At 41.4% G+C, this 20,147-nt stretch overlaps 1 protein-coding gene across 3 annotated transcripts in view; it reads right to left on the minus strand.

Moving 5' to 3' along the window:
* Positions 1–18,801, minus strand: part of HK1 (hexokinase 1) — a 99,163-nt gene extending 80,362 nt beyond the window's left edge. Inside the window, exons 1-3 of one of the 3 annotated variants that reach the window (XM_072971398.1) lie at positions 18,680–18,801; positions 12,652–12,689; positions 6,786–6,977 (exon numbers count right to left, since the gene is read on the minus strand). The gene's annotated coding sequence lies outside the window, so the exon portion shown is untranslated. Of the gene's footprint in view, positions 1–6,785; positions 6,978–12,651; positions 12,690–16,710; positions 16,726–18,679 lie in introns of those variants that run through there. The other 2 variants (XM_072971397.1, XM_072971399.1) reach the window with 2 other exon arrangements.
* Between the last annotated feature and the right edge of the window lie 1,346 nt (positions 18,802–20,147).

Genomic DNA, 20,147 nt, shown 5'->3' on the forward strand with positions numbered 1-20,147 from the left:
ATGAAAATCTTTTCATGCCGACTAATCAAGAGCTCATTTTTTATTGGTTATACTGGGAAGAGAGCTTATAATTCTTATACAGAAAGGCTAACTCAAGAATCCCTAGTCAATAAATGTCAAATAGCCTAAGTCAGAATTCATAGCAATTTTATTAAGTCTGTACCATATCGTGAACAGCTTACAAATATTATGTGATTTGCCTAACGATTAGTGTGCTGCAGCAAATCCAAATGCCTCCCTACGATTTGAGGCCTTTTCAGTTCTAAGAGGATGAGCCAAGAGTCCAGGCTTCCAAACACTGGCGTAAGCTGGGCATCCAGCCACTGAATCCCAATGGCTCAGGGTTGGTGAATTCTGCCAGAACTGGTCTTGGTGGGATACCTGGCACCCCTGACACCCCAAACGTTCCCTGGCCCAGCTCAGAGACGCAAACAAAATTTGTGCGGTTGCTTTGTTATTTGTTTACCTACACAAAATTTGACTTAAAGCTCAGACTTAATTCCTCCATCTCGAGAGTTTCCAGAAGAGAGAAAACACAGAACTCGGCTGTGAAATATTCTTCAGAGAACTTAAAAATGTCAGTACTTGTCTGATATTTACTCCCCCCTCTCCCATTAGAGGACACTCTCCCAGGGTGCAGGGACTTTGTGTGTCCTCAGTCGTGCACACAGTAGGCACTGAATGCGGCCTCGAGGTCAGGCTGCTTGGCTTGGAGCTCTGCTCAGCCACGAAATAGCCTGGACTCTGGAAAAGTTACTTAGCCACCCTAAACCTCGGTCTCCTCAGCTGCAAAGTGGGGCTAATGACTGTAATAATAGAGCCATATAGAATGAGATGTGCGTACATAAACAGAGCACTTAGAACAGTGCTTGGCACTAAGTATTCAAAATATGCTAACTATCATCCTTATTGACTGATAAGCGAATTTACTGAAATTCAGAACAGTGTGAAAGCAAAAACAGCTTTTACTGAGAACCATAAATGGCTTATAATTGGAGGCACAGTCTATTCCAAGGTGGTTTAAAGCTGTGGGTCCCCTGGGAAAACATGGGACAATTGGTTGCGGTGAGGGAAGACAATAGCAGAACTTTTATTCATGACTTAAAATCTTACCGTATAACTTTTTTAGACTATTCTTTATAAAGTACACATTATTTTAGTGAATTACTAAATGTATATAACTTTTTAAATTGAGATACAATTCACATACCAAAAGATTCACCTTTTAAAATATGTATATAATTCGGTGGTTTTAGTATATTCATAAGGTTGTACAACCATCATCACTATCTAATTCATCATCCCAAAAAGAAGCCCTGTACCCTCGGCAGTCACTCCCTACTCTCTCCTCTCCCCAGCCCCTGGCAACCACTAACCTCCTTTCTTCTCTGCGGATTTGCCTGTTCTAAACATTCCACATGCGTGGAATCCTGCATGTATATAATCTCCAAATAATTAAAATACATGCATTTGGGAATATGCTTGCAAAGGTATTTCACTAATGGAGTACATGACTGAAAAGATTTGGAGAGCCCTGGCTGGGCATGCAAAGCCTTCTTGGTTTTACCCCAGTTCCTCTGCTAGTTTGCTCTACAGACGCTCCATCAGTCTGGCGCTACTGCAATTCCGACCTGGCATGGTCCAGAGCAGAACATGATCTAAGCACAGCATACGTTTTGCTTGGTAACTTACGATTTAACTTTGTCTGTATAAAAAGATGTTCTCCTAATTATGCTGGATAGGCTAACAGTTAAAAGAGTAATGCAGCCTGGGACCTGAGTTCGATCCTTGCTCTGCCACCTACTGAACTTCTCTGAGCCTAAGTTTCCTTGTCTGTGAAGTGGGGATAATAACAGGTGAGAATTAATTGTCTTTTCCTTTTTTGCATTAGAATTTGGCCTTAGATTCATGTTCTAGCTCTGTTCCCCTGCTTACCTGGTGGGGGCCAAAAGTATTTCTGAGCAACATGTCATGATAAAGATGATTCTTGCTTGGAGATTGCTTCTGAGTTGGAAGAACTGTAAGTACTAGATGAAATGCCATAGCTTTGGGCTTCCCTGGGAGAGGTGACTCTTGTTCCCTATAGGAACCCTGGAAGATGCGCCTATGGAGTTGTTTTTTGTTGTTGTTGTTTGTTTTTTGCGGGGAGGGAGGTAATGAAGCCTATTTATTTATTTATGGAGATATTGGGGATTGAACCCAGGACATTGTACATGCTAAGCACATGCTCTACAAATTGACCTATACCCTCCCCCTCTATGGAGTTGTTACAAGAGACTCTGGGACAGGAGGCTTTTTAAGCCAGAAGGAATCTTGCACCTGCCCAGTGAGATCTTGTCTCCTCCCATCTGTGGATTGCTGCACGGACTCCCTCAAGAAAGGAGCACCCAGACTTGCCCAGCCGGTGAGCTGTGGTTCCTGTCTTACAGCCTTGCACGCAGAATGGGGCCAAGTGTGGCTGCAACAGTCTTCAAATTTGAAGGTTTTGTTGAGTCTAGGAACGCTCCTGATAGGTGTGGCAGATTAGGTAATGCCGAGAGCCTAGCATGCAGTAAGTACTTAATAAGCAGCAACTGCAAGTACTAAATAAATGGCTATTATTATTATTACTATTAATGTTTTATTTTATCTACCCTTACCAACTCATAGTGGGCAAGAGATTCCAACCCTGAGAAGCCCAGGTTGGAGTATCAGGCTGCCAGATACAGCCCCATTATGAAACACGAGAACACACCTCTCTATAATTCTCAAAGGAGAAATTATACAAATGTCCATTGACCAAGTATTCATATAGCACCAACTGCATGCTAATCTTAGTACTAGATGTTAGGAGCACTGTAGTGGGAAAGATGGACATGGTCTCTGTCCTTGCAGAGCTTAAAACAATTAAAGAGCAGTTATACCGTTTTGTGATGCGGAAAGAGTGAGGAACTAAATTTTGAATTATGTCTATTTAGGAATCCAAGAAGACTTCTCAGAGTAAGAATACCAACCTCCAGCACGTGGCACAGAATCCTAGGTTGAATAAAGATCGGAGGCCTGGCACTCACCCTCTCCCCCTGCTCACTGTACATACACACGGCAGATTGTTGTAACCATGGACAGGCCTCTCTGTATCCATGCCCTTGGGTAGTTCCCATCCACAAAGGCCTAGGCTTGGCCAATGACTTGCTTTGCCCAATTGGACAACAGCAACTATGCCACAAGAGAAAAACTTGAAAAGTGCCTCCATACGAAGGGCTTACTCTCTCTGGCTGCTCTCAGGACCCCTCCCACTGCTGCCATGGGAAGAAGCTCCAGCTGGCCAACTGGGTGATAAGAGGCTACAACAGGGCAGAAACAGCCTTTCCAGCTGAGTCTCTTAGGCCAGCCAGTCCCCAGCCAACCAGAAAGCTGACTGAGATGCAGGCGTGAGCCTGACTGAGACCAGTACATCTGGCTCAGATCTGCAGAACCACTGTATATTGTGATTTACAGTAAGAAATATGTGTTTGGTCTTTGGCCCTGTTCCTGGCACCTAGCTCCTAAAACCCTTGTAATTTCCTAAGTGATAAAAGCAATGGGAGAATCTTTTATTATAATATTTGGTCTTTTGTCCTCAAATAGCTCCAATTCCTGAAATAGCTCCAGGGTGATAAAAGGGAATGTCTTGTTATTCATAACAAGTGCCTTTCAACCACACCTGAGTCTATGTTAATAAGGATAGGATTGGTTGCCAGGGGAATCAATCCTGTGATTGGAGGGTTGGAATTTCAGCCTTGGCAGCCTCTGGCCCAACTCTGGGGAAGGGACAGGGGCTAGGGGATAAATTAATCACCAATGCTCAGTGATTTAATCAACCGTGCCTGTATTTTGAGGCCTCCTTGAAAACCCAAAAGGATGGGGGTTCAGAGAGTTTCCAGTTTGGTGAACACGTGGAGGTGCTGCGAGGGAGGTGTACCCACAGAGGGCATGGAAGCTCTGCACCCCTTATCACACACCTTGCCCTATGCATCTTTTCCATCTGGCTATTCCTGTGTTGCATCTTTTTATAATAAACCGGTAGGCAACTAAGTAAACTGTTTCCCTGAGTTCTGTGAGCTGCTCCCACAAATTAATTAAACTTGAGGAGGGGGTTATGGGAAACTCCAATCTACAGTCAATTTGTCAGAAGCACAGGTGACAACCTGGATTTGTGATTGGCACTGAAGTGGGGAAGTGGGGAGATGGTCTCCTTAACCTGTGGGGTTGGTAGATGGTGTCAGAACTGAGTTAAATTATAGGACATTCTATAATTCTAGTGTCACAGAATTGCTTAGTTTGGGAAAGAAATCCCACCCATTTGGTGACCAGAAGGGTTCAGTGTAAGTCATAAGGAGATATATAGGGGAAGCATGTCTTCCTTCACAACCACCCAGCTGAACCCAGCCCAAAGCGCTGTAACACAGAATCATGAGCTTATTGTTTTAAACCACAAATCTTTGGGGTGGCTTTTTAATGGAGCAGTAGATAACTGAGCCCTCTAGGAGCAGGCTGTAGTAGGAGAGCCCTAAACTAGGAGTCAGAGAGCTGGCTCTAGTTCTGGGTCTACCAGCTGTTACCTACATGATCTCAGGGAAGATGCTTCATCCCTCCGAGTCTCAGTGTCACTTGATAACAACTGCTCTCTTGTCTGCCTTAGTTGGTAGTTGTGAAGATCACACGAATCACTTAGATCCCTCAAGGGAGCTATTAGCACTGCCTGAATGGCAGCTGGCCATAAAGAAATTTTGTTGCCCAATAATCATTAATAATGCCACAAGAAGAAAGAGTTGCATTCATAGAGCACTAACAGCATTGATTGCACTTCTCACACCTTTTCTCATGTGGTCCTGGTAACACCATTCAAGGGGAATAATACAAGGGGGATAAGTTATAGATGAGGATGCTGACATTCAGAGGGGTGCTGTAACTTGCCCAAGGTCACACAGCAGGATATGGGGAGACAACCATAGGTGCATCTCTTACAGATGCCAGAGCTTTCTTTCTTCCCACTCCATGCACAGCCTCTCTTCCAGAGCCTGTGTCATGTCATCCACCCTCCTCAAGCCTCAGCCTCCTGAATGCTGGAGTGGGTGACTCACATGCTGCCCAGCTCCAGGCCCTGCAAGGAGAGCCTACAGGAGCTTCTGAGCTGCCCACTAGCATTTAAAGCAGTTCAACAACAGACTCCACATGCACTCTTGCCTTCCTTTCTGATACCAGGGCAGCTTCCCAAGTCTAGTTCAAATACTACCCTGGATCACCGAAGCTACCTTACAGAGAATGAACTTACATCTTTCCCGTTGGTATTTATTTTTTAAAGACCTCACGGGTTTGTCATATAACAAGAAAGATTATGCTATCATCCTTCTTCTGTGGCTTCCTATTTGCTGTTACCCAGGAGACTGAATTGAGGGGGAAAAGGAACCCTCGGCACTGGCCCAGGGCACTTGCTTTGAAGGTCATTCAAAGCAGCGTTGCTTTTTGTCAAGAGACTGCTTGGCCCAGAGTTCCTGTAGAAAGTGGTGGCATTTCTACTGGCCCACAATGTTCCTTCTGCGTGCACACTCTACTTCCTGCCAGAAGCTGGTATGCCCCTGTCACTCGATTCCCCTGGGAGCCCATTGGTTCTCTCTCTGAGACTCATACAGATCTCTCTCAACTCCCTCCTCAGAATCCAAGCATCTGTGTAAGCCAAGTGTTGCCCTTCTCAAAAAGGCTGGCACAGTCACCATCATAAAACAATTTCAAAACAGGTGCTTCATCTCCTGTGTCATTTACCTGAATTAGGGATCCTGATATCCCAGCATTTTAATAACAGGAAAACCCACAATTCATTTGCATCTACTAATGGCTGCATTCCTTGTTGGTTTTCAGTCATGCTTTCTTTCTATCATTTTAGCCTCTTTGTCAGAGAGCATGAACCCCCTAATCAACTGACTTCCCATCTTTCTCTTAAGCAACTCACTTGGAGGTAATTATAATTAGTATTTACAGAGGGCATATTATTTGTCAGGCACCCTACAAATAAGTCAAGACATTAATTCACAAGAACCTCTTGTAAGCGGTAGTTCCCATTTTACAGATGAGGAAACTGAGGCTCAAAGAGGTCAAGTAACTTCTGAAGGTCACACAGCAGGTAAGTAGCAAAGCTGAAATTTGAAATCAGGCTGGCTCCAGCTCCTGCACTCTCAACCTCTGTAGGACACTTGCCCTCAACAGCAGAGCATCAGTTCAGGCATGGAGGTTAATAAGAAGGGCAAATGAGCACTTGGGGGAGAGAGGCCTTTTACAGTTTATCAAGCCATGGTGAGAGTGGAAGGGTATAGCTAGGTAGTGGAGTATGTGCTTAGCATGCATGAGATCCTGGGTTCAATCCCCAGCACCTCCATTAAAAAATAGATAAATCTAATTACCTCCCCCCAGAAAAAAATGTTTTAAAAGCTATAATGAACATCTAGTACAGCATTTCCCTTTAAAAAAAAACAAAACACTGTAGATAGCATTAGCCCAGTTTCTCTAAACAAAAAGACCTAACTGGAGTGGGTTTGGGTCCTGTTAGAAATCACTGTGTAACCCTGGGAAAGTGTTTGTCCCTCTCTGGGCCTCATCAGTCAAGTAAGTGGGTTTAAACTCCAGGATCTACCCTTTGCGACCATGAAACTTGAGTATCTCTTTATTCATCCTATTTTACAGAGAAGGACAGGAAGCTACCTAATGCAAAGGGCGGGGGAGGTTGTGGCTCGGGGAGGAGTGAGACCACCAGGGTTTGGCTGCCCACTTGCCTTGGGATGCCTTGAGACACTTCTGCTGGCTCTTCACTTGGTCTCACTTTCATCTTTCCAAAATGACAACATATGCTGCCTTGCAACCCAACTGTAGATTCTTGGCACGAAGCAGGTGTGGGTGGGTGTGTGGCTCTTTTCTTCCTCGGGAACAATGCTCTGGGTAACAGTTCTTTATGGTTGGTTGGAGTCCTGGGAACAGAAGAGGACAAAAGATGCATTTGTCACTGTATTAAGAGACACCAAAGGACTGGAAGGGGTAGAGCCTGCTCCAGCGTCCTGTAGAAGGAAGGGCACGGGCCCTGTTTCCAATGAAGAGGATGTTATTGAGGCCTCGTGGGCAGGGGCTGGGGCATGTGGTGCCCTTGACATTCAGATGGTGCCCTATGGTTATAAAGTTCTTTGTCCCACTAGGACCGCATAGAAACCTTGGGGGGGGGGCAGGAATGGTGACAGTGGTGAAGAGGATGGGGAAGATGGTGATGACAATGGCAGCCCATGTGCATCGAGCCCTCATACGTGCCAGGCACTGTCTTAAAGTGCACACGGGCATTGACTCCAGAAGCTTCCCAACAACATTAGGAAGTAGAAACAATTTCTTTACACTTGGGAAGGCTGAAGCTTACAGAAGCTAAGTCAGATACTCATGGAAACACAGCAGAAGCAGAACTGGGTTTGTTTTTTTTTCTTTAAGTAATTAATTTAATTTAATTTTTTTAAATGGAGTACTAGGATTGAACCTAGGACCTCGTGCATGCTAAGTGTGCACTCTACCACTGAGCTACACCCTCCCCCCAGAGCTGAGATTCGAACTCAAATTTCTCCCACCCTGGGGCTTTACCTTTTCTTTTTATGGGTGCAATAGCTGAGGCTTAGAGGTAGCAAGTAGCTCAGAGCTAGTAAAACCAATGCAGGTTTTAAAATCTGGGGAGAAATGAAATGCCTATATTGCTGGAAAAAATAGAAAAGGTAGACCTCTGGTTGGTGCCAGATGGAGCTGGGTAGTCCTCTTGACTGTCCCAGGCCACCTCCTGCCTTCCTCCTCCCTTCAATAGGCACTTCTTTCAGGACAAAAAGCCCTGTTCTTCCACCCTCTTCCATAATCCTGGGGGTGATCTTCCACTGCCCCTCCACCTAGCCACTTCACCTCTTTCCTACTGCTCTTAAATCCTGCCCTCATGAAGCGTACCGTCCCTGGGGAGAGACAGGTTAATTAAGTCACACGAGTTACCATTACTGAGGAAGCACAGGGGCCACAGCATCTAATCCTGGGAGTGCACGGAAAGCTTCCCAGAGGAACTGACTTTGAATGTCGGACACATTGGTCGGGGCCAAGGTTTTCTTTGAGGGCCCTGCGGCTGAGAGAAATGAGCCTTGATGAAAGAACAGGAAAGAAGGACGAAGGAGGAGGATGTGCCCTAATACTTATATAATCTGGCCCCTCCAGATTTGGGCCTTACTGAGAGTAGGCTGGCTTCGGTCTCTATCCTTTGGGGCAGTGGTTCTCAAAGTGCAGTCCTAGACCAGTGGCAGCAGCGTTACCCAGGAACTTGTTAGAAATGCACATTTCTCAGGCCCTGCTGCAGACCTATCAGATTGAAAACATTGGGGACGGAGTTAACAATCTGTGTTTCCTAAACCCTCCTCGCCGTTCTGCTACCTGCAGAAGTTGAGAGCCATGCTCGAGATGCCTATAGTCAAGTGGATTCACTCACTGAAAGTATAATGGGTCCTGGTCCTCTCCCACTCTCTCACGCACTCCACGTGGAAGAGGAGTTCGTAGATGATGTTCTGAGAGTAGCCTGATAAGCTCTGTGGCCGTAGAGAGAAACAGGACAAGTTGTTTGACGGGGTTGAGGATGGGGGATAAAATACAAGGATTTTAGCAGTTCAGAGATTAATTGCCCCAGGGCATGAGACTCCAGGAGGAAAAAGCATATTCTCTGAGAGCTGGAAAGAACCCAGCACATCATATCCTCCTCCCAACCCCATGCAAGACAAGAGCTGGGGAGGTGGTATGTCACCCTTTAAAGTAGCCTTTTCCATTGTTGGCTGGTCATGTCTGAGGTGAAATCTGCCACCTTCTGACTTCCTTTCATTGGTCTTAGTTCTCTGGATTCTTACAAAGAAATCCTCTTTTTTTCCCATGACCTCCCAAGGATGATAATCATGCTTATCCAGGGTTCTTAGTGAAGACACAGTCACTGACCAGCCAAAATATAAAAGAAGACCCTAGACTTATAAATGCTTTTATTAAAGCAAGAATGAATATGGTAGAAACTTCAAGTACACGTGCCCTTCAGCTGGGCCAGTTGACATGAGGGCGGTTTTGTGGATTGGCCCACATTCTGGAGAATGTTAAACAAAGGTTGCAAGGATCTGATTCCTAACTCTAGCCCAAGCCTCTGATGCTCCCTAGCTCACTGACACGCTTCCCGTGTCGTTTTTTTTAAGTCCTACATCTATGACTTGTCTGGTTAGGAAGAAATTTTTGGACTATATTTTTAAACTATCATTGCTTATGGATATTAACTACTTTGCAGCCAGGATCTACTTAGTTTCTGGAGGAAACAGTCCTCAGAACATGTTTCTTATGTCATTCAAAGGTTCCTCATCACATCCAACCAATTGTGTGTTCACTCACACATTCACTTAACCATTCTGCACATCTAATTCCAGTCCACCCTCCTCAGTTTACCTGCAGTTTCTTCTGTAAACTGAGAAACCTAAGACAACCCTAGACAAGTTCTGCTCCAAAGAATATGCTAACAAAAGACCCAGAGAAAACAAAATGTGGCAGAAGGTAAAAGAGCAGCCTAAACTCTCTTTTGAGCTTCCACTCTCATGCTCTCCCCATACCCTTCGCAACACGAGGAAGAGGCAGGGGGATGACTAGCCCATTTCTGGGAGAGCCAGACTGAAGCCCCAGAAGAAATACAACACCGGGACCTGCCTCCCAGCTTGGTCACCTCATCACCACTCATTACCTCCCGGGCCTGGGAAGGCTCTCTGGATACCACTCTCCGCAGATGATGTCAGTCCTTGAGTGATGATAAGAAACTTATCTTCAATCCAAACAAAAATGTCAAAAGAAACTTACTATGAAATGGGGCTCTGACACTTCTTGCATAAAGACGGTCTTTGGAGAGTCACATCGAGATAAAAGAAGCTCACTCCTCTGAGGCTGGAATCACAGCTTCCTTATGCTGTTGATGATGTTGGGCAAAAATGTGACCACATGCTCTTAAACTGGCTTTCCACCAAACACCAGAGAGACAGCTCATTTGCCCACCACCTCGTAACAACTGGAGCCAAATCTCTGTTTTATTTTTACCAAAAAAAAGACTCCATCCTACCACAACAGTCCATTGAATTCAAGCCTCCACACAGAGGAAGCAAAAGACTTCCTAATCTCAAGCAAAAAAATGCCAGCTATGTGCTCCCACAGGGTTCCAGTCCCCTGGAGGCGCAGGGCACCAGGGCTATCACAATAACCTCCCAGCTGATCCACAATTCAATTCTCTTTTGTGCAGAACTCCAGACACTGTCCAACAGTTCAGATCCAAGCTTCAATCCCAGGACAGTGCACCCCGTGCTCCCCCCAGAAGCATTCCTTGACCTCACAAGCAGACTCAGATATTCAGACAGGCTAGAACTGGGGGCCCAGAGGCTGAACACATAGCTCTGGCTCTCTTTGAGAGGAGAGATGGATTTCCAATTTGACTCAGTAAGTGCTTCCTTCTATATACCAAGCACAGGAGGCAAAGGACGTGGGTGAGTGGTGGGGAGAGGGAGGGCAGCACTATGAAGCTCTCAAAGTGCTGATAGACAGAACACAGATTAAGCACACACACCAAGGAAAAATGAGCCATGCAGCCATGGTGTGAGCAGTAACTGCTTTACACTAAATGCTTTAGGTGTCACAGGAAATGCTAGGTGGCTCCAAGAAGATGAATTTGACCTGGGACATTGGCTGACCTGTCTGTTTCCCTGAAAAGTCAATCTCCTTTCCTCTGCCCTGTCCCTCCACAGTCCACTATAAAATGTACTGTGTTTTTTAATCAGCACTGGGGTACCTGGTGAGTATTTTTTTATTTAGGCTTATAAGGAGCTATTAAAAATTTTGCATAAATCATAATGGATGTCCATGATGTGCTGCTAAGCCAAAAAAGCTAGATACAGAATGGTGGAGTGATGTGTAGAGTAGAATCCCATTTTTATCACCACGGCCACAAACAGAAACAACCATATCCATGTGTATCAATTGCACCATATGAAATGTCTGTTTCTAATAGGTGAAAAATGGTGATGATTTGAGAAGAGTGATTTAAAATCTGCTCCTGCCTCTCCCTGCATATGACCTGAGACAACTGCTTCCTGGTCCTTCACTAGGGGCAGGAATATCTCAGATAGGGGCCCATGCAGTAAGATCAGGGTATACGACCTGCTTGGGTAAAGGGCTGGGAAAGTATGTGGGGCTTGACTGGCTTCAGGCATTCACTCACCCATCCCAAAGGCTGGTACATGATAACCCAGTGAGAGGTTTCCACCCCAGTACTGCTTCTCCCTAAGAGACTAAAGGCCAACCCCTAAAATCTTGCCCAAGGGAGATACCTGGGGGTAACAGGAATATTTAACTGTGGATTTGGGGAGCCAGGGCTCTCCATCTGCCTCTCTTTTCTCCATGATCTCACTGGTACTGACTCACACTAGGCTGCAGCCTTGGGCTCTAACCCAATACACATTCCAAGACATGGTAGTGGGTAACCCTTTGGTGAATGTAAGCTCACCAGGCAAAACTAACTAGACATCTCTTCATCAACATTAAAAACTTTTTTTCTTTGAAAAATACTGTTAAGAAAATAAGAGACAAACACACAACAGATGGATACCTCTATTAGAATGGATACAGCTGAGGAATGAATTGCTGAGTTGGAAGATCAGATTGAGGAACTCTCCCAGTAAGTGGTAGGGAAAGAAAAACAAATAGAAAAGTTAAACAATACGAAAGAAGTACCAATATCTAGATAATAGGGTTTCCAGAAGAAGAGGAATATAAACACAAATAGGAAATATTCGAAGAAAAAACAGATACAATTCTTACAATTAGGTCATTGAAAGGGCCACAGAGTGTTAAACAACAGATATAAAGGAAAGTCCACCCCACATTATAGAATATCACAGACAACACAAAGAGAAAATCCTGAAACCCAAAAAGAAACAAGAAATAGATTGGCATTAGGCTTTTCAATGGCAACAACGAGGTAAGAAAACAATGGAGTAATATATTTAATGAATTGAAGGGAAGAATTCTTGAATCTAGAATTTTATATCCATTCAAATTGTCTCTCAAATATGAGGGCATAAATAAAATTATTTTCAGGCATATAAATCCTCAGTTTGCCACAGAAAGGATCTCCTTGAAAACACTTCTGGAGAAAGCAGTCAAATAAGTAAAAGTTTATCAATAATAACACAGAACCAAAATTCTAGACAATGTCAACATGATGGGCTACAGGGGTAGGAGAAATCAAAAGCGCATTAAGGCATGCTGAAATATCTGCTTTCTTTGGGGAAAGATATAATTTTCAACCTCCCACCCCCTCATATCCCCCAAAAAGAGAAAGTAGGAGAAAAAGTAAATCAATATAAAAGAAAACAGAGGAAAAACAGATTAAAATAGCCATAAAAATTAAGATAGTAGAAAGAAGTTTACATACTTATTAATAACTACAGAAATGTAAATGTACTAAACAAACAAACAAAAATACTGCTAAATGCTATTCAGAAGAGGTATATCTAAAGCATAAGAATAGGAGAGTTGAATGCAAAAAGATAAAAAGGGATATACCAAGTAGATACTTACCAAAAGGAAGCTGGCGAATTAATAGCAGACAATGTAGGCTAAAATGAAAAGCATTGGTTAGACAAAGAGGGTCACTACAAGAATGCTAAAAACTCAGTTTATAAAGAAGATATTAAAATGCTAATAAATTGGCCTTTTAGAAGTTACAGCAAAAATTGTTAGACCTACTGGAAGAATCTGACAAATCCACATTTAAGAGGAGATTTAAATATATTTCTTTGTTGTTAGGTCAAGCAAACAGAAAAAAAAAAATTGACAAAGATATAGAAGATTTGAACAACACAATTAAGTTCAATAAATATATACAGCCATTAGAAGACATACATTCTTTTCAAGGACACATAAAATATATACAAAACAATCCTTAGCAGATTTCTAAATATAACATAAACCAAGGGTCACCAATCAAGGCCTGCAGGTCAAATCCAGCCTGCAGCCATGTGGTTTTATACCAAGTAGGATGGCTATAATCAAAAAGACTGAAACTAACAAGTGTTGGTGAGGAATGTAGAATGATAGAGCCACTTTGGGAAACAATTTGGAAATTTCTCAAAAAGTTAAAACATAGAATTACTATTTGGCCCAGCAATTTCATCCCTAGGTATATACCTAAGAGAATCAAAATCATATGTTCACACAAAATATTGTTTAAAAATGTTCATAGTAGCATTATTCATAACAGCCAAATGCACAAACAAGCATATGTCTATCAGCTTATGAATGGATACATAAAATGTGGTATATCCATTCAACAGAATTATTTTGCATTTAACAGGACAGAGTTCTGATGCATGCTACAATATGGATGAACCTTGAAAACATTATGCTAAGTGAGAGAAGCCAGATACAAAAGGGCGCATATTATGTGATTCCATAATATGAAATATTCAGAATAAACAAATCCATAGAGACAGAAAATTGATTACTATCTGCCAGGAGCTGGAGGTTAGAAGAAATGGGAGTCACTACTAATGATTATGGAGTTTTTAGGGTGATGAAAATATTCTGGGATTAGATAATGGTGGGTTGCACAACTTAATATTCTAAAAACCATTGAATTTTACACTTTAAAAGGGGAATTTTATGTTATATGAATTACATATAAATTAAATAATTTTATGCAAATATATTTTTAAAATAAGACAAAACGGATAAGTTCTTGAAAAAAATCTAATCTACCAACTTGATTCAAGAAAAAAAATGGAAAGCCTGGATAGTCTGATCATTAAAAAATTCAAGCAGTAATTAAAACCTTACCCCAAAGAAAATGCAACGCCCAAATGTCTTTATAGGTGAGTTCTACAAAACTTTCAATGAACTCTTCCAGAGAGTAAAATGTCATTCTATGACTATAGTATAACCCTACAAAAACAAGATGACAGTACAAAAAAGAAAGATTATAAACTCACTTTACTTATAACTAAAGATGCAGAAGCTCTAAATAGCATATTAGCAAATTAAATCCAACAGTTATAAACATGGTAATAAACTATGACAAATATGGGTCTGTCCCAGGATTGCAGGATGCTTTAATATTATTAATAGATGTTATTCATTATTGTAAGCAATTAAGAAAAAATTTAAGGTATATTAATAGACATAGTAATATAATTTGATAAAATCCAACACCTGTTCATGGGAAGAGAAAAGTCTTTGTAAACTGTAATTAAAAGAGAACTTGTTTACTCTGATAAAAGGTACTCCTAAAAAATACAAAAAAATTATTCTAAATGAGGAAATGTGTTTGGTTATATGCTATGAAATCAGGAATAAGACAAAAATGCTTACTACCACCACTTCACTTCCACTCTGTACTGGATGCTTTAGATGACATAAGACAAGGAAAAAATTAAAAGCAAAAAGAGTAGAAAGGAAGAAATAGAGCTGACATTATTTGAGGATTATATGATTGCCTATACATAAAGTTCAAGATAATCTAAATAATTAGAAATAATAAGAGATTCCTAAATTTAATAGTTGCACTGTGGTGTGTAAGAGATTGTCCTTGTTCTCAATACATATGTGATGAAGTTTTTAGGAATGTAGGGTCATTATCTCTGCAATTTACTCTTAAATGATTCTACAAAAGTAGAATATGAATAATAATCTCTATTATGTTAAGTATACATGCAAACAGAGAGGGAGATAAATGTAGCAAATATCATCAATGAGTGAATTTAGGTGGAGGAAGAGTGGGAATTCATTGTAAAATTCTTATAAGTATTCTATGGATTTCAAATTTTTTCAAAGTAAAAAATTTAATAAAACTACTTTAAAAGTCGAGTGAAGTGACTGGATATAAGATCAATAAAAGTCAATTGCATTTCTTTGCATCAGCAACCAGATAATTAGGAAGTAAAATTTTTTAAAAAGGACTTAACTTACAATCACAACAGAACTACAAACTACTTAAGAATAAATCTAAGGGGAAAAAAAGAGTGGAATACCTATGTAGGAAATTACAAACCTTTTTGGAAAATATTAGAGAAAACGTAATTAAAAGGAGACATCCCATGATAATGACTAGAAAGAATTAACAGCTTAAAGAGATACTGCCCAAATTGATTGACTAGACGCAACGCAGCATCAATACAATGACCGATAGAGCTCTTTCTTAACATCAGTCCTAAGGGATTGACAACTAGCTGAGGTACTTTTAAGAAATCAACATTGTAAGTCAGACAGAGAAAGAGAAATACTGTATGATTTTATTTATAAGTGGAACCTAAAAAACTTTGGAAAATAGTTTAGCTTTTGCCAGAAATTTTCACCAAATGACCTCGCCACTCCGTTCCTAGATACTTACCCACAAGAAATGAAAATATATGTCCATATAAAGACTTATACATACACAATGTTCATAGCTGCTTTATTTTTAATAACCCCAAACTGGAAACAACCCAAATACCCATGAATAGGTGAACGGATGAACAAAGTGTGGTATTTTCACACAACAGAATACTCAGCAATAAAATGACTGAAGACTTGATACTTGCAACAACATGAGTGAGTCTCAAAATAAGTATACTGTATGAAGGAACCTAGATCAAAAAAGTACCAGTGCTCCTTTTATATAAAATTCTAAAAAATGCCAAATAAATTATATAAAAATAAAGCAGATCAGTAATTACCCAAACATGGAGGAGGGAGAGAGGGGCAGGAAAGAGGGATTCCAAAGGGTCAAAAGGAAACTTGGTGGTGATGGATATGTTCACTATTTTGATTGTGGTCACAATATCATCAATATGTATCATATTATACATTTTAAATACATGCAATTTACTGTATGTCAAGGAAAAAGTGCTTTCTGTAGCTTGACTCTAATAGAACAGAATAATTCCTTTTAGAGAGAAAATCTTTCTTTTTACTCTAATACCTCAGTGAGACTTTTTGGTTGGGAAAGGTGAGGTCCCTTGGGCTGTCCTAGAAGTCAATTGAGACCATAGGAGAACCATTTACTTTGTAAAGTAAAACTATCAGAATTTTTCATTTTTCGGAGGAGTCCAGAATTCAGAGAAGAGGAAAACAGGAGAAGGAAGTCTCCAGAGAAAGTTGGAAGAATTCATGAAACATGCAGCCAGTAGAGCCTATGGAGAAAGATGGCCAGGAGACATTCCCTGGGGTAGAGATGGGCATAGAACTTCGATATCTAATATTCATAATTAAACTATTTCCTATTCTGTGAAGTAGTCCCCCGCCACAATCCCAAAACCCTTAGCTAAGTCTTTTCCAGTCACTGGCCTTGAGTTAATGGTGTCTTGGGGAATCAAAGAGGAAGGAACAGTTCTACACATCAGGCAAAACAGAGAGAGAGGCAGCAGCTGCAGGAATTGTGAGATCAGTAGAGGTGAGTGGGAAGCGAACTGGAGGCAGGAATTAGGGGAGTAACTGCAAGGTATAAACATTCTCTTCCGAAATTGCTGAAATGTTAGGGTGGGAGATAAGAGTTTTCCGCAGTACGTGGGATGGAGAAGTGAGCCATTTTGTTTAATTATTAAAGGAAAGGGTGACTCCAGAGACTAGTAAACTTGGGAACATCCAGTTAAACTTAGAACATACCTTGTGAAAGGGCACTTTAGACCATGCTAGCTACCACGGAGGTGGCTCAATAGGAACTGAGCCACATACAGACTGTGATGCAAATAATAGTTGTCCCTTATGCTGTCAGTGCTTCCCTGCTCTCTAGACCAATCCCTCAAACCATTTTGACTCCCTAAGTTGTCAGTGACCTACCTTTCTCCCTCTCTTTTCTTATTAGAAAAAAAGAAAAGGAAGATTTTTTAGTATTTTCACTTTCCCTCCAGCTTCATTCTTTCCCTGGCTAGACCAGAAAAGAATCCAAGTCTTTTACTGTAATCATCTTTCCTACGTCACCCCAAATATGAGCTACCAGGTTCCTGTTATTACCCAGTGAATCCTAAGTCCCCTCCTTTTTCCAGTAAAATACAGTTCACCAGGAATTTCAACGGTGGAATGGCAAGAGAGGGAATATGAAGACCACAGAGGTAGAAGGAAGAGGTTGTAAGAAATCCATGTCCCCCAGTTGCCAGCCATTAGCCATCGATATGTCTGGACAATAGGTTTGGAAGGACCATACCAATGATGAGACAGGCTCCCTAACAACAGCAGTGACCAAACACAACCACCTCACACGTGTACAAGTGGCTTATCCACATGTCTGCATATTTAGCTTGTGTTGTTCACATAACCTTGTTAGGCTGTTATATTATTCTCCTTTCTCACATAAGGAAACTGAAGCTCAGAAAGGTTAAAGACCGTGCCGAGTTCTGAATCCAAACCACACCGCCTCTCTGCCATCTAAGATGCTATCCCTCCCTAAATAAGTGCCAGGTCAATTGGGCTATTTCAATCAAGGAATATTAACCTGGGCCCCACGTGGGGTGGGGGACCTTCAAAGAGGGGAGTTCATAAACTTCTTTGGAAAAAAGTTTCAACTTTATCTCAATCACCTCTAACTGAAATTTAGTGTTTCCCTCCATTATGAATATGAGCAACAAACTAAGCAGTGTTAGAACCTGTGATTTTGTCTCTAGTGGAAACTATGGACATTTTAAAATCTGTGCTTTTATTACAAATGTCTCAAAATACTGTTTACATTCATCAGGAAAGTTATGATTGTTATTAGGTTCGTGATGGATCTTATAGAACACATTAACAAATAAGCACATCTACTGCTATATTATCACATTAATATTCTAACAACTGTAATTCACTACCACTGATTTCCTTCATAATCCTATGTATTGTATGCACTTAAAAACATTATGAGAAAGGATCCATGGGTTCCACATGCTTGCCAAAGGGGTTTATTGTGCACATGCACAAACATGCATGTGCACATGTACACAGACACACACAGATAGTTTCTGATTTAAGGGATGCTGGACATGGTCAAGAATTGTCTTCCTCTTGTTCTTGTTGTAAATATCTGCAATACAATATTGTAAATTCCTTCCTTCCTTGTTAGCCTGTGAGTTCTTATAAAGCTGGAATGGTACCTTTTATTTCTTTGGGTCCTCGGTGCCTAGAACAGGGCTTAGCATTTACTGAATCACCATTTATACAGTATCTACTGTGTATAAGGCTCAAGTCCGATTGGGTGAGGTAGAATGGAGTGATTCAAAGGAGAGCAATAATTCATTCACATGCTTGTTTGGGTATTTCTTCATTCATTCATTTAGAGAATTGTCCAATGGCTACTCAAGGCCAGCCACTATGGTAGGCTCTGGGGAAAACGGAAAATGAGAGCTAAGTCCTCTCATGAAGCACACATTTCAGCTAATGGAAAGAATAGAAAACAAGATATCTGAAGACAGACAAATGGGAATGAAGTCATTTGTCCTGGAGAGTCAGAGTCATGGGGTAAATCTAGTTCTTAAATCTATATTCATCAGCTCTCTCTAGCCAAAAGGTTCCTGGGAGAAAGTAACCGCAGGGGTAGAAAATGTAGGTGACGATGTCCTTCCTTAGAGGAAAAGTCTATGGGATTCACATAAGGACAGCGTACCTTGTTGTGTGGTTGCTGGTCTTGCTTAATAAACTTTGAGAAGTTAACCCTCCATTGTCCCAGGTGTTTCAGGGGCTTGCCTGTCCAAAGACAGCAAAATGGATGTCTGCCTTCTCTGTAGTTCCGTCCTGGTTCAAGGATTCTATGATGCTATCCATTAGTCAGAATCTGCAAGGTTGCCTAGTTACCTTGAGGCTTCTTTTTCTCGTGAGACCAAAGCTGAGAGACAAGTAGGTTGATTGACCTTGGACCTGCCAAAATGTGTAGAAAGACCAGGTTGTGGGAGGATGTGATGGCACAACTACCTGAATCTTTGGGCCAGATCATCCATCCAGGCAGGATGGCAAAGGGAGAGACCTCAGCAGAACCAGGAAGGAGAGGGACTTGGATCTGGGGGTGTCTTACCAAGGAATAAGAGAACTGGGGAAAGGTAACAAGGACAACAAGGCTCGGCGCTGACTGAGACAACATCCAAGGTGAAACATTTTCCCAAAGAGGCAAAACCTCAAAATACAAAAAGATAAATTTAACAAATCCACACAACATCTCTGCAGAGAGGTATAACTTTAAAATTAAAATTTTTTCATTTTGGTAAATCTAGGACCCACCCACAACAATATCCCCATACTTGTTTCCTAAATTTTTGAAAAAATATTTCCTAAGGAATCTCAGCTTCCTCATCTGTCCCCAGCTTCAGCCGGCCTCTGTCTTACCCTTCTCCAGCCTTCTCCATCCTGTCTGTCTGAACAGCCTGTTTCAGCAAATGGTGACAAAGTAGCACTAGAAATAAGTACATAAATCAACCTGGATAATCTGTAATACTATTTTTTCAGTTTGTTTCTCATGATAATGGCCTCCACTTTTTCCAAGAAAGTTTTCTTGAAACACTTTATTTCAATCATGTCTCCATCCAGTAAGTATTTAATAAGAATGGCACAGTGCTGTGTTCACTGGGACAACACAAAAATGCATCTCACAAAGAGCTTACAATCTACTAGGTCAGATAAGAAATGCAAACAGATAACTCTACGACAAGGTAGAAAGTCACAGGTGGTTCAAATAAAGTGGTTCAAATAAGGCAGCAATGTGAAGAGAAAGAGAAAAAGAAAGAGAAAGAGAAAGAGAAAGAGAAAGGATGTCCACTGGGGAAATGGTCAGAACAAGTCAATTCCTCTTAGTTCTGGAAGATAGATAGAATGGAGACTGATGGGGCACGTGGGAGGCACCGAGTTTCACAGAGGTAGAGGTTAGTTCAGGATTGGAAGGACTTCTGATCAATTCCAGCCATTTAAAAGCAAGAGCTGTAGGATCATGTGGTAAACATCCAGTCACAGGAAGTATTCATTCCAATGAAATTTGGACAATCTGTTAAAGATATTGTAGCAGATATTCCATATATCTTCCCATTGGTAAGAAATCTGAACTCGAGAGATGCTCTCAGCAACTTCTGACTCCATGTGTCCCTTAT

The sequence above is a fragment of the Vicugna pacos genome, chromosome 11 (assembly GCF_048564905.1).
Source record: "Vicugna pacos chromosome 11, VicPac4, whole genome shotgun sequence".
Classification (NCBI taxonomy): Eukaryota; Metazoa; Chordata; class Mammalia; order Artiodactyla; family Camelidae; genus Vicugna; species Vicugna pacos.